Here is a 13,587-nt window from a genome sequence, read left to right on the forward strand (position 1 = left end):
TAGGATCGAAAGACTACATTCTAATTGTAGAATATTCTTATTGAGAGTGGTTTCAAAAATCATATTCTTTAAAGCCCCTTTTGGCATCTAAGGAAAAACAATAGCCCTGAAAAGATTTTATGACTTTCCTCAAGGTCACCCAGCCATAGTTTAATTCCTGGACTTCAACCAATTCTTTTGAGCTTCAGACCAGTGTTCTCTGTTTTAAAAGGTGATGAAATTTAGGATGAGATTCAAATAAATACTAATAATTTGGTATGATAGAAGATTATTAAAAATAATTTTGGAGGACTGGCCCCATGGCATAGTGGTTAAGTTCTGCATGTTCTGCTTCAGCGGCCCGGGTTTGCGGGTTCAGATCCCAGGTGCAGACCTACTCCACTCATCAGCCACCCTGTGCCAAAGACCCGCATATAAAGTGGAGGAAGATTGACAGAGATGTTAGTTCAGGGCTAATCCTCCTCAAGCAAAAAAAAAAGGAAGAAGATTGGCAACAGATGTTAGCTCAGGGCTAATAGACCTCAGCAAAAAATAATAATAATAACAATTATGGTCCATAAGTTAGAAATGATGCACATTCTCTTCATAGAGTTATGTGTATAAATAAAGTTGATTGAAGTTAGAAATGCTATTCATGTGTAGCCAAAGGAAAATTACTATCAAATGTAGAGTCATGTAAGTTAAATAAACGAATCCAGTTAAGATGTCTAGATCTTCAAATGACTCAGTGCCTATTATAATTTTTTAAATCTTTTTTATTAACTCATTAATTGTTGAGTAATACATAAAGAGAAATAGCCAAGATTAAAAATAGGTGAAAGTAATCTTCTCATGAAGATATTAATTTTTCCCAGGAAATAACTAGTCTTGCTAACACAAAAAAATTATTTGCATGTTTAAGTCATGAGGAATCTCTCTACCCTAAGGTCTTAAAATCCAACACGACATGGATGATTGCAATGTAGGGCCATGAGGTTTTATTTCCTTGACTTATACTCTTAGAGAATTTTATCCTAAAGTTGCCAACCAAGACAGTTATTAATGTACGTCTTATTGCCAAGGAATGCTCTGTTGTTTCTGTTCTTAACAGCTGGATTCACCACATAAAAAGTGACCAAAGGAAATAGTCCACATCTAAAAAATGTATACAAAAATGTTAAATTTATTAACTTCTTTTAGAAGTATGTGTAAACTAGACACCAGTTAAAATCATCAGTCGATATTTCTCTTTGTGTTGGGCCAGTCTGAGAAGAGAATTGATGATCAGAAGTCTTCTGTGTGCCTTCTTGTGCCCTCGCCCATCTCAAACACCTCCTGCCACCCCAGGGTTTCTAGAAGCCTGAGTTATGGAAACTTATGAAAAGCCTAACGTCCTGCATTAATTCTCTTATCAAACCTTCTATATCCCACATCAAAATGTACTTCTCTGTATCTCTCTACCCAAAGCTCTGATAGTAGAACAAAAATTATCCTTGAATTATGTATGATTTTCTCACATAATTCTCATATAAATTTGCATTTAACCAAAGTTTCATGGAGGCACAATCCTGTAATCCAAAGCGCTATAGTCAATGCCAAAGATTTCTGACAGGCCGGAAGGGATGAGATACATTTAGGATATCAGTCACTCCTAAATCAAACTACATAGGGAAACCCCTGACTCAGGGATGTCACATTGTATTTATTAGTCAGGGTTTTTGAGAGAAACAAAACCAATAGGGGATTATATATATATATATATATGAGATTTATTATAAAGAACTGGCTCGTGTGAATATGCAGGCTGAGAAGATCTGCAGATGGCAAGCAGGAAGCCCAGGAGGGCAGATGGCACAGTTCCAGTCTGAAAGCCTGCAGGCTCAAGACCCAACAAGAGCTGGTTTTTCAGTTTGTATCCAAGGGCAGGAAAAGACCAATGTCCCAGCTCAAGTAGTCAGGCAGGAGGAGTACCCTCTTCGTGAGCCTTTTTGTTCTATTCAGGTCTTCGATCAATTGGATTCGGCCTACCTCTATTAGGGGGGACCATCTGCTTTACTCAGCTTCCTGAGTCCAATATTTATCTCCTCTAGAACCAGCCTCAGAGACACACCCAGAATGATGTTTGACCCTATGTCTGGGCACCCCATGGCCTAGTCAAGTTGACACGTAAAATTAACCACATGTAGACAAAAGATTAATTTTAATCTGTGAGATTCTAGAGAGCAGAACTGGGAACAATGGACAAAACTCATAGGAGGCCAATTATTAGGGTTCATTATAAGAAGTTTATAATACAGTCACGCATCACTTAATGACGAGGATATGTTCTGAGAAATGTGTCTATAGGCAATTTTCTTGTTGTGCAAACATCATAGAGTATATTTACACAAACCTAGGTGGTATAGCTTACTACAAACCTAGCTATCTGGTATTGATGTTATGGGACTACCATTGCATATGTAGTCCATGATTGACCAAAACATCGTTCTGTGGTGCATGACTGCAGCTGCAACCAAATGAAAAAGAATAGACTGTTTTGTAGGAGAGCGAGCTTCCAGATCTTCAAGCTGAAGCTGATCTGTAATGGATGCTTTAGAAGGGGTTCCTGCTTTGAGTGAAGTTTGGACTAATGCCCCCCTGAGACGTTTCTACTCCAGAGAGATGTACTATGCTATATATTTAAAAGGCCAGTCTTATTTTTATGTAATCTCAGCCAACCCTCTGTTCTCCATATCACAGCTAGAGGGACCTCTTCAAAATACTTATCTGATTGTGTAGGAGATTGTTAAGGAAGTTCTGCCAGGAGAAGTTGATGAGGGTGTAGAGAGGAGAAGTCAAGCCAAGTCCCAATTGCAGTCAGTCTCTAGGGAAGGCTAGAACAGAAATTACATCACAGAGCTGATCCCATAAGCAATGAGCTACCCTGACAGCCAGTATCTCCTAGACACTCCCAGATCTCTGTACCTGCGGACAGAGCTGTTCAAGTCGCCCAAGGACAGTCCCCTGAAGCAAGGTATGAGAGTAAGCCTTTGGGAGCACAGTACAGAGAGGCTGGGGGATGGATGCATAGAGAGAAACCATAAAAAGATTCTGAAGGGATCTAGGCAGAGAATTGACAGTGTTCTCATCATGTTTCGTTTTAATCTGGGATGACATGTGGTCCAAAACATCGACTGTGCTAAGGTTGAGAAACCCTGCAGATTACATAAATGGATCAATCAATGTAACAATCAACCACTCAAAATCTTATTACAAAAGACAGTTCCCATGTTACATTTTACAGGGAAAAATTCTTCCCTGATATATTAGGGAGGCTCTTTCTATGAAGAATTTGTTTGTTCTTGAAATAAATATCAATTAGTGTCTTTGAGCTATAAGGAACTTCTATGTTGCTAAGTTTTTTGTTTTTTCCCCAAACAATCTGACAGTTGAAAAAATTTGGGAGGTGGGAAAATGGGCTCCCATTCAGTTCTACATTTTTCTGGAACAAAGCAATAAAAGTAAGAGTGACATCTTGCTGACTGTTTAACTGCCAACATTGCCACCTGCTATCTTGAGGCTACAAGCAGGGTTGTTGGCACCCTTGTACTCGGTGAGGAAACCAGGGGATGATGAATAGCCAGTCACCAAAATCAAACAGCGTGCACAGCAGTGGCTGGCACAAGATGAAGTGCTTGCTAAGAAAATAGAATGGCGAGTTGAAGCTCCCAGACCGTTGATCAATCTTGTTCGTAGCCAACAATCAGTGTTTTGCTTTTGGCTGCTAGACTCTCACTACCCTTCCTGGTTCCAAAGGAAGCCAAGGACCCTTCATCTGTTTATACAGACCATGTGTATCTACAAACAGAACTGTACAAAGTTATTCCTTTGGAGCCCAGGCATCCATGTACTTTTTCCATATATAAGCCAAGAAATGAATGTGTTCACTGTTTTTATTGCCCTGTGGGATCTTGCTACAGATTTACTAGTGGTATGACTTAACCTAATTTCTAACCTGCATATGGAAAAAAGTTTAAAACCAGTAGTTCCTGTTATTGTTAATAGAACTGGGATCTTTCTGACCTCATTCATGAATATAGAAAGACCTCTCCATAGACTCATCAATTTCACTTTACAGACTTAACTGAAAAATTGACTAGCCCATGGCGTAAGTAGCCACACCTTGTAAGGTACACTTCAGTAGAAATGGGAAAATTCAGCATTCGTAGCTGTTAAATAGAAACAGGCTAGTATTAATGTTAGTAAGGGAGAATATGTGTCCATCATAACTCCTTCCATGAAACTCTGAAAATAAAGGCTATTTTTTCAGAAGGATTTGAGTTCATTTATTAATATAGTAGGTATTGCATCATTTCCATAATGCTCTCTGGTCCTTCTAAATGACTGATCACTTCCACTGTGCCAAGCTACAGATTTACATACTTCTTTTATTGCAATTGTCATACGATTTTATTATTTCTAATATTTATTGAAATGTCCCTTTCAGGCTTTTAGTCCTTTGAAGGCAGTGACTTCTGTCTTACTCTGTCACTGAACTGCAGCCCCTGACATAGCACACATGCAGTAAATGCTCAGTAAGCATATATTAGATACGTGAATTAATGAATGGAAAATATAAAGCAAAGGACTGGAAGAAATTAATCCTCAAGCTCCTTTACTGCCTTTGGTGGACAAAAGATGGCCTCTAGTGTCTCGCCTTTATATAATCTCCTCCTCCTAGAGTGTGGATGAAACCTATGAATATGATGAGATATCATGCCGGTGATTATGGTACGTTATGTAGCAAAAGGGACTCCTGAAGATGTAATTAAGATTATTAAGTTTAAGTAGAGATTTAAATACTGCAGATTAGATTTAATTACTGAAAATTGTACAGATGTACTTAAGGTTACTGAGCAGCTCACTTTTGGTTAATCTAAATAGAGATAAATTGGGTGGGCCTGACCTAATCACATGAGCCCTATAAATTTGAATCCAGAGATCAGAGACAGAAGTCAAAGACTGGAAGCAGCAGAGACTTTCTCTTCCTGGCCTTGAATGAGCAACTAGCATGTTACAGAGAGGACCATGTGTCAGGGAATGGTGGACATCCTCTAGAAGCTGAGAACCGTCTTCCCTGACATCAACCAAGAACACAAGGACCTCAGTCTTACGGTCGCAAGAAACTGAATTCCACATAAGGGCTGGGAATTTGCATCTTCTGTTCATTAATGTATCCACAGGGCCAAGAACAGTGCCTGGCACATAGGAGACTTTTCAAAAATATTTGCTAAATGAATCAATGGTTTTTGAATTGGATTAAATTGCCTGCTCTATGTTATTGCTGTACCGATTGCATTCAGAGGGGTAGAGAAAGTATAAAGTACACTCGTTGTTTTGAGGATTTACATTCTGTTATTTTTCTTATAAAATGGAGATTAACATGTAGAAAAGGACAATCTGAACAAGACTGCCTTCCCTACCCCAGTAGACTATTGAGTGCCGTAGAGGGAATACCGTGAGCATTGGAGTCAGACAAATTTGGGCTTGTTCTAAGGTCTAGTGGCTTACTGGCTGGCATTATATTGACAATCCCAGTTCCTCATCTGCTGATGGGGATTAATAATATCTATCTTACTGAGTTGCTGCAAGGCTTAAAAGCAATGCTTGTACATGTGGAGTGTTCAATAAATGCTACAGTTATTTTAGGGCTGACTTAATCACTTCTAGTACTTTATTCTTCATATTTTCTTAACCCCTTAAGTAAAGTTAGTATTTAATCTGAATAGGCGTTGATTGAATCCTCTTGGAAATGTTCATGTGTGTTGTTTCAGATCCATATCTAAAGGTATTCTTTATATTAGGTGCCCATCAAGATTAATTTAGAGTTCAATCAATGTGGAATGCAGATCTTAATAGGTAATAATAGGTACAGTGTGGAGTAATGGAGCACATGGTGGATTAGGGATGTGGAAATGCAGATTCCAGGCCCAGCAGCATGACCTTAGGCGAATGATGCCACTTCCCTTTGCAGAGAACTCAGATGGCTCCCATATGGCCTTGGAATAACATCGAAATTTCTACACTAGTGAAAGAGTGACTCCTGCCCTTGGCCCTGAGCTTTATAACAGCTCACTCTGTCCGTATTTCGTCTACACCCTCCCTTACGGGACAATGAGTTTGTGGGCCTAAAGTGATGTGCCCACCAGGAACCTAGGTACACCTTTGAGATCCGTTCAAGCTAGCAGGAAGCTGGATCTCAGTATCCCTGGTCCAAATGGGCCTGAGTCTGCTTCCAAGGGCCACAGGGTCCTTTACCTTGGGTTGGTCCTATGCAAGACCACTTCCAACTCCACGAAAGCCACTTCCAAAACTCCCTCTGAGTTTGCTAATGTTTTCTCTGCTGGAACACCTTCCCAACTTCCACATTTTCCTATTTGCCAATCAGAAGGAATTGCTTATTCCTCAAGTACATATGTTTTGTATCTGCATTGTCTTTGGCTGTTTGTTTGTCAATCTTCTTACACTAGATAATAAGCTTATGGCAAGCAAGTTCTCCTTGTTCATGGTGGTATTCTCTACAGCACATATTTCAGGGTCTTGCACATCTCAAGCACCCAGGAAACATCTAGCAAATGAAAGGATGCAAATTTTCTGAGCCTTGGCTTCTCACCTCTAAAAAGCAGTCTTACATAGATTATCTCAAAGGTTATTTCCAGATCTAGTAAGTATTTTACAGCACTGTATATCAAAATATTACAAGATTCCAGTGACCAGAAAAACAATGTTGAAATGCATCATTTAATAGACTCCTAGAAACCATTTAGACTAGAAACGTGGGGGTCAGTGTAGGAATTCCACCTACAACATCCTGGAGAGATGATCACCCAGCCTGACTTGAATATATCTAGCAATAAAGAGCTCACCATCTTGTAAGTCAGCATTTTACTTTGTTTCTCCTTGAAGTGTGAACGATCAGAAAGTGTTTCCTTATACAGAGCCTAGTGCAAGCATTCTCTTTTTTTTTTTGGTGATCAAGATTGTCCCTGAGCTAATATCTGTTGCCAATCATCCTCTACCTTGCATATGGGATGCTCCCACAGCATGGCTTGATGAGTAGTGTGTAGGTCTATGCCTAGGATCCGAACCCTCAAACCCTGGGCCACGGAAGCAGAGCACGCAAACTTAACCACTACACCACCAGGCTGGCCTACAAGCATTGTTTTTTCTAGACCAAACATTTCCAGTTAGTGTTCCTATCCTGAAATGGCATTCAGACACCTCCCCTTTCTTATGGTCCTTGTCTGAGCACATTTCAATCTCTAACTCCAGCTTCCAAAGGTTGTCTGACCAGGACTGGAGACAATGGAGTCTGGAACACCCCTGTCTAGGTGCTTTTTCATCTGTGAAGACGTCCCAGCATAACAGTTTTACTATGTTGTTTTTGTTTGCAGTGGCAACACATTGTTGGCTCATGTGGAGTCTATTATCAAGTAAACTCTAGAGTTTGTTCATGGAAATTGCTATTAAGCCAGGTGTCTCCTGTCCTGCACATATGAGATGATCTTGGAGCCCAATAATATCTTGTTAGTTTCAGCCCAATATTTCAACCTGTCATAATATTTTTAAAACTTGATTCAGTCATCCATCATCTCAGCCGTCTCTCCCAGCTTTGTGTTGGCTGTAGATGTGATAAGCAGGCTCCCTTGTCTTCATTTAAGTTATTAAGTGTTTAATGCAAGAGAACTTAGCATGAAACCCCACATCATGCCGCCAGAACACTGTTTTCCAAATTACATTCTTCAAGATACTAGTTGCATGAGATGTTAAAGGAAAAAGGAGGAAAACTTTTCCATGATCAGATAAATTTGAGAAACACCACATACTGTGTGCCCTTTCTTGGAAATCTCAGTGCATATTGCACGCTGTAAAGTGAGGAGTTTTGCAGGAATGAAGAGCCTTGTTTAACTTCAATTAACCCAACACTTCCTGAGCTTATTTATATGAGGAACGGTTCGGTGGTGGTTGTGTTGGTTGGTTTGTCTGTTTTAACGTCCTGCCATGTTCCTGGTTCATGGACAATACTTTAAGATACCCTCCCTTACAACCTCAATAACATACTTTAGACTACTACCACGAAGATCCAAATTAATAGGTATGTAGTTTCAAAAATTCATTTTGCCCTTCGTGAGCTTTAAGATGAGAACCGACCCCCCCCATACTATTTAACATTATTCTTTAAAGATTGTGTAATTACAAGTTGTTTTAATACCCTGGGCTGTTAATTTATTTGTCTTATTCTATCGTTTGAAAGTAATTTCTCTTGATGCAGAAGTTGAAAGCAAAACAACATCAAGAGTTTAGTCTCTCCCTAACCTTCTCTGTCTCACCAAATGGATTTGGCATTTCCTGTTCTTCTCACTCTGGGAAGAGCTAATTGTAATTTTTTAAAGTCATTTAAGCTCTGTATTGTGTTTTTTGTGCTCTAAAACCCATTTTGAGCTATGAATCATGGTTCTTACGGATTTATGGCACTCTTGTTTTCATTTTTGTTTATACACTGTTTATTCTGTCTTTTGTATGTGTCTTTTTAAAATATGATCTCATCCCAGACAGTACCTAAGGCTCTATTTTTTTGTTTAAAAAAATATAATGAGTGACTGTGTTATCAGAATGTCATTGTTATTCTTCCATCCCTCTAAAGCAATCTTCCCTTTTAGAATCTCTGGCCATGCAGTCATACCTAATTTGTTGTATACTTTTTGAGATGTGCTTTCCTGAAGTCCTGAGTGGATGTCTGGCTGCCTCCCAGCATTCCTTTCCACAGCTTGATTATTAAGTCCAAGAACATTGTTCACATTCTCCAAAGTTACTATCACTCCCATTGACTCAGTCAGTTTTCCTTGTTGCAAAGAATCAAGTTCAAAGTAGCAATTCCTCTTGCTTATTTCTAGACTGATTTGAGAGCTGAAATTATTGGCAAAGCAATATCCAGTTAGTCTGTTGACTTCCTCCTTAAACACATAATGACTGCCTACTATGTGCCAGGTGAAGTTCTTGCTGGAGGGAGTATGGCAGAGAACGGGACAGAGAGAGGAGGTAGCAGACATGGTAAACAAAAAAATATATCAAGATAATCTCAGCAAATGACAAGTTATATAAAGTGAAATAAAATACCATAACACAAAAGAAAGTTGTGTGTCAGGGTGCACTAATTTAAGTTAGATGCTCAGAAAAGCCCTCACTAAGGAAGTAACATTTGAGCTGAGATCCGAATGCCAGGAGCGGTCCAGGCGTAAAATATCTCAGGCTAGAATGTTCCACACTGAGGAACGGCGAGTGCACTAGTGCTAAAGTGTGGATGTTCTTGGCCTAGTCCAGGAGGAGGAAGAAGGCTGACGGGCTGAGCATTAGGGGTAGGAGATACAGCGGTAGGAACAAGGTGCAAGATGTCAGCAGGAGATGGAGAGGCAAGTAGAGGTCAGATCGTGGCCCGCTGTAGACAAGCCAATTCGTGTAGGAATGACCCTTCGAGGTTTCAGTCAGGGCGGCAATATGATCTGGCTTCTAATTAAAAAAAAAATAACTCTAAAATCCAGAGTGAAGAACAGCTTTGGGCATGACTGAACAAGATGGAAATAAAGAGCCCACAAGGGAGCTACTAGACTCGTCGGGAACAGGAAACTGAGGCCCCCTCCACTGGCATAGCTCAGCTCTGTCATTTTTGTGATCTTATGTGTGGATGTAATATATATCTCCCCTGATTGCCTGAACAATGTTTGGCATCCTCCCCAAACTAGATTATTATTTCATATCCCTCACTTTTTCCCTTATTACCATGTTCTTCATGTCTCTCTCCTCTGGGTCAAGGCTTTGCACATAGTCCATGCTTTCCTGACACATAATACTATTCCATTACCCCATCTCTCAGAATTGGTTTTTTTAAACCAGACTAATAGTCTGGATGCTCCATTTGTGTAAAAACATGTTATAAATGATGCCCCTGGAGTTATGCCATGCAGAGCCTTGAACATCAGCTAAAATATATTTTAACCATGAGTCATGTACCATGTCCTACTCATATTTTATACTTCAGAGGGGTTCTCTTGAGTTTCTCAAAATTATTAAGATGTTCCCATTTAATAGTTATGTTTTGGATATGAGAAAGGAAAGAAACTAACTGTTATTGAGAGATGTCTGGGGAAGAAATAACATATTTGGGTTCCTTATTCAAATTAGCTAACCAATTTGGTATGGCAAAACACTGTAAGTGAATCAGACAACCTCAGTAAGGAAACTAGTCACAAGGCAATAACACTTGCTTCAGATCAGATGCTGGTTTGAACTGGCCAAAACTAATCCGGTTTTCTATGAACATATTAGTTAAGTACTGAACAGATTTCCAGGCTCACTCTCCCTTGCTCCATTGCTCCACTGTCCACAGGCTAATACTGACCTCACACAAGGGTCACAGTCTTTTTATGCTTCTTTGACTCCAGAGACCAGCGGAAACACAAGTGGGGGTGATGTTCATTTGCTTTTCTCTTCTGTGTCTGGCTCCAGGATCATAATATCAGTGATTCTTGCCTGCAGCCAATTGCTTTAATTTCTCACCAGAGATTAGTGCTTCTATTACTAGTTGAAGACAGTGGTCATTCTCCAAAAGCCTGAGGCAGCTTTACTGGCTGGAATTTCACAGCTATAATGGGGAAGAAGTGTTCTATGCTGGTGCCAACAACATTTTTAAAAAAAGAGAATAACTTTACATGTCTGTAAAATAAGCAGTCCTAAGACAGTCATCTCAATGGTGTATCAATAAAAGAATTAATAGTACTGTATCACCACATAGATTTTTATGTATAAAACAGAGGGATTATAAACTCTTAGGGTATAGCCTAAAAGTTTTCTGTGATTTACATCAATCCACTAAGAACGTTGACATAATGTTTCTTTCTGGGTGTTCTCTGATATTTCCTAACTCAACTACAACACAAAAATAATAGCATTGAGATGGGTTCTATTTCAAGTTCTGTCACCAGAAAGCTGTGAGAGCTTGGTCAGGTTACATTATCTCTTTGGGCCTCCGTTTCCTTGTTTAGAAGGAAATTCTGCCATTTGTGAAAACGTGGATGGACCTTGAGGGCATTATGCTATGTGAAGTGAGTCAGACAGAGAAAGACAAATACTGTGTGATCTCACTTATATATGGTTGCCTGGGCCTGAGATGGGGAAAACAGAGAGATGCTGATCAAAGGATACAAACTTTCAGTTACAAGATGAGTAAGTTCTGGGTATGTAATGTACCACGTGGTGACTGTAAATAACATTACCATATTGTATACTTGAAAGTTGCTGCAAGAGTAGATCTTAAGTGTTCTTACCACGCACAAAAAAAAAACGATAACCATGTGAGATGACAGATCTGTTAACTAACCATATTGTGGTAATCCTTTCACAATATGTACACACGTCAAATCATCATGTTGTAGAGCTTAAATTTACATAATGTTACTTGACAATTATATCACAATAAAGCTGGAAGAAAAATAAATAAAATAAAAGTGTTGCATTAGAAAATGAGCCCAAATGTCCTTTTCATTCTAAAGTTACATTTTCTTTTATCAAGATTTTCATTAAGACAACAACATAATAAAAGCAGTTTTGTGTATATTTTCTCCCTTTTTTTCCCCCTAGCACAAGGGAGGCCCCATAGCATGGAATTAAAACCTTGGATTCTACTGAGCTTCTTTCTTTAAAATTAGAATTTGGTCCCTTGTTACATGTTCAGCTCTGTTTCCTCGTCTGACAAAATACTGTTCTCTCCCAACATTCCAGCATGTCTACATCAAAAGATTGAGTGTGTGTGTGTGTGTGAGTGTGAGTGTGTATCGAGGGATGAGTAACATCTGGAAGAGGGAGAAGATGATGGATGATAACTTACAGTTCATGTAGGAAAAGTTAGATTTAGAAAGTCTTTTGTGTCCAACTCTTCAGCTGTCATGAACCAATTCTCTAAAGAGAAAGGACATTGCTTTTGAGTCTAGATACAGGGAATGAAATACAAGTTAACACTTGGGGAGGCAGACTTTCTATCACATAATCATCACACGTTCAGAAGGAGGTCAGCTTCTAAAAGCGGACCAATGAATTTATCAGTGAGGAGAAGAGCAGATGAGTGGTAGACAAAAGCTTTGTTCACACCTAAGAGTTTGGGGTATTAATGAGTCTATTTACAACAGCCAACTTTAATCAGCCACAATGATCTTTGTCATGTAATTACCTGATCATATACATTTCAATGTGACATAGTTTTCATCAAATTCACATTATATGTGGGAAATCATGATTTCTCCTTACTTCTTAGCTGGAAAACAATGCCCTGTTTAAAAGGTGAAGTGTGGATAAAATGATCTGTGAGTGATGTGGGTGGTTGAGAAACAGATTACTTGGCTATGATATTAGCAGGTCTGTCCATTACAGGACACTGCTAGTTTTTCACATATTTCAATGAATTTTATACTGTAATAGGATGAATAGAACAGAACTGATGTTTCATAATTTACATTGGTGATTTCCTATACTATCATTCTATCGTGTGTGTGTATGTGTGAGTGTGTACACAGATATAGCTGGAAGTTAGGCAGAATCAGTGAGATATTAGGTTGGAGTATATACAGTTGATAAACTCCATTATTCATGATAGTTCTGTTCTATAAAGTAGCCGTGAACGCTGAATTTGCGTTTACTGAACCAATGTTCCTACAGAAAAGATAAGATTAGGTTCCTGTGATCTCTGGTCATAACATTTTCATCAACCAATGAGTACAAAAACCTGTTTAATATGTGTTTCTGTTTAAAGATGCCTTATTTAACAGGCGCTGCTGTTTCATTAACATTGAACTCGAGCCAACAGCACTGTAGGTCATGCCTGCACCAAACTTATCTAAGACACATTTTCTCCTCAAGGCACATCACAGCCTTGTTGCACTTAGGGACACTAGACAGCACTTCAGCATGATGCTCGGGGGTCATTTATTTTTTTTTAAAGATTTTATTTATTGCCTTTTTCTCCTCAAAGCCCCCCAGTATATAGTTGTATATTCTTCATTGTGGGTCCTTCTAGTTGTGGCATGTGGGACGCTGCCTCAGCATGGCTTGATGAGCAGTGCCATGTCCGTGCCCAGGATTTGAACCAACAAAACACTGGGCCGCCTGCAGCGGAGCGCACGAACTTAACCACTCAGCCACGGGGCCAGCCCCTCGGGGATCATTTTAAATGGCAAAATCACCAATAATAAACACAAAATTATGAAAAATGTGTCACTAAATAGACCATAAAAGAGACTTTTGTTTACCGTAGGAGAACTGAAACTGGAGAGCAGCATTGACTCATTCAGTCTTGGCCGGGAACATCTGTGGTGAATGACTCAAATTTTGCATCACTGTGCATGTCCACAAATGATCATTAAAGTGCTGTGAGTGTTAGTTTAGGGTTTACAAATAAATTTTAGTGAGTAGGCAAATTTGCAAATGCATAATCTGTGAATAAGTAGAGATCAACTGTGTGTGTATGCATATATGGATATGGCAGAATCATGGAGAGGTCGGGTGGGAACATCTCAGAGCCTA

At 39.3% G+C, this 13,587-nt stretch overlaps 1 long non-coding RNA gene across 7 annotated transcripts in view; it reads left to right on the forward strand.

Annotated features, from left to right (window-relative positions):
* LOC103551414 (uncharacterized) overlaps window positions 1-13,587 on the forward strand; it is a 327,409-nt gene that overhangs the window by 251,350 nt on the left and 62,472 nt on the right. The window lies entirely within an intron of this gene.

This window comes from Equus przewalskii, chromosome 18 (genome assembly GCF_037783145.1).
Source record: "Equus przewalskii isolate Varuska chromosome 18, EquPr2, whole genome shotgun sequence".
NCBI classification, from domain to species: Eukaryota; Metazoa; Chordata; class Mammalia; order Perissodactyla; family Equidae; genus Equus; species Equus przewalskii.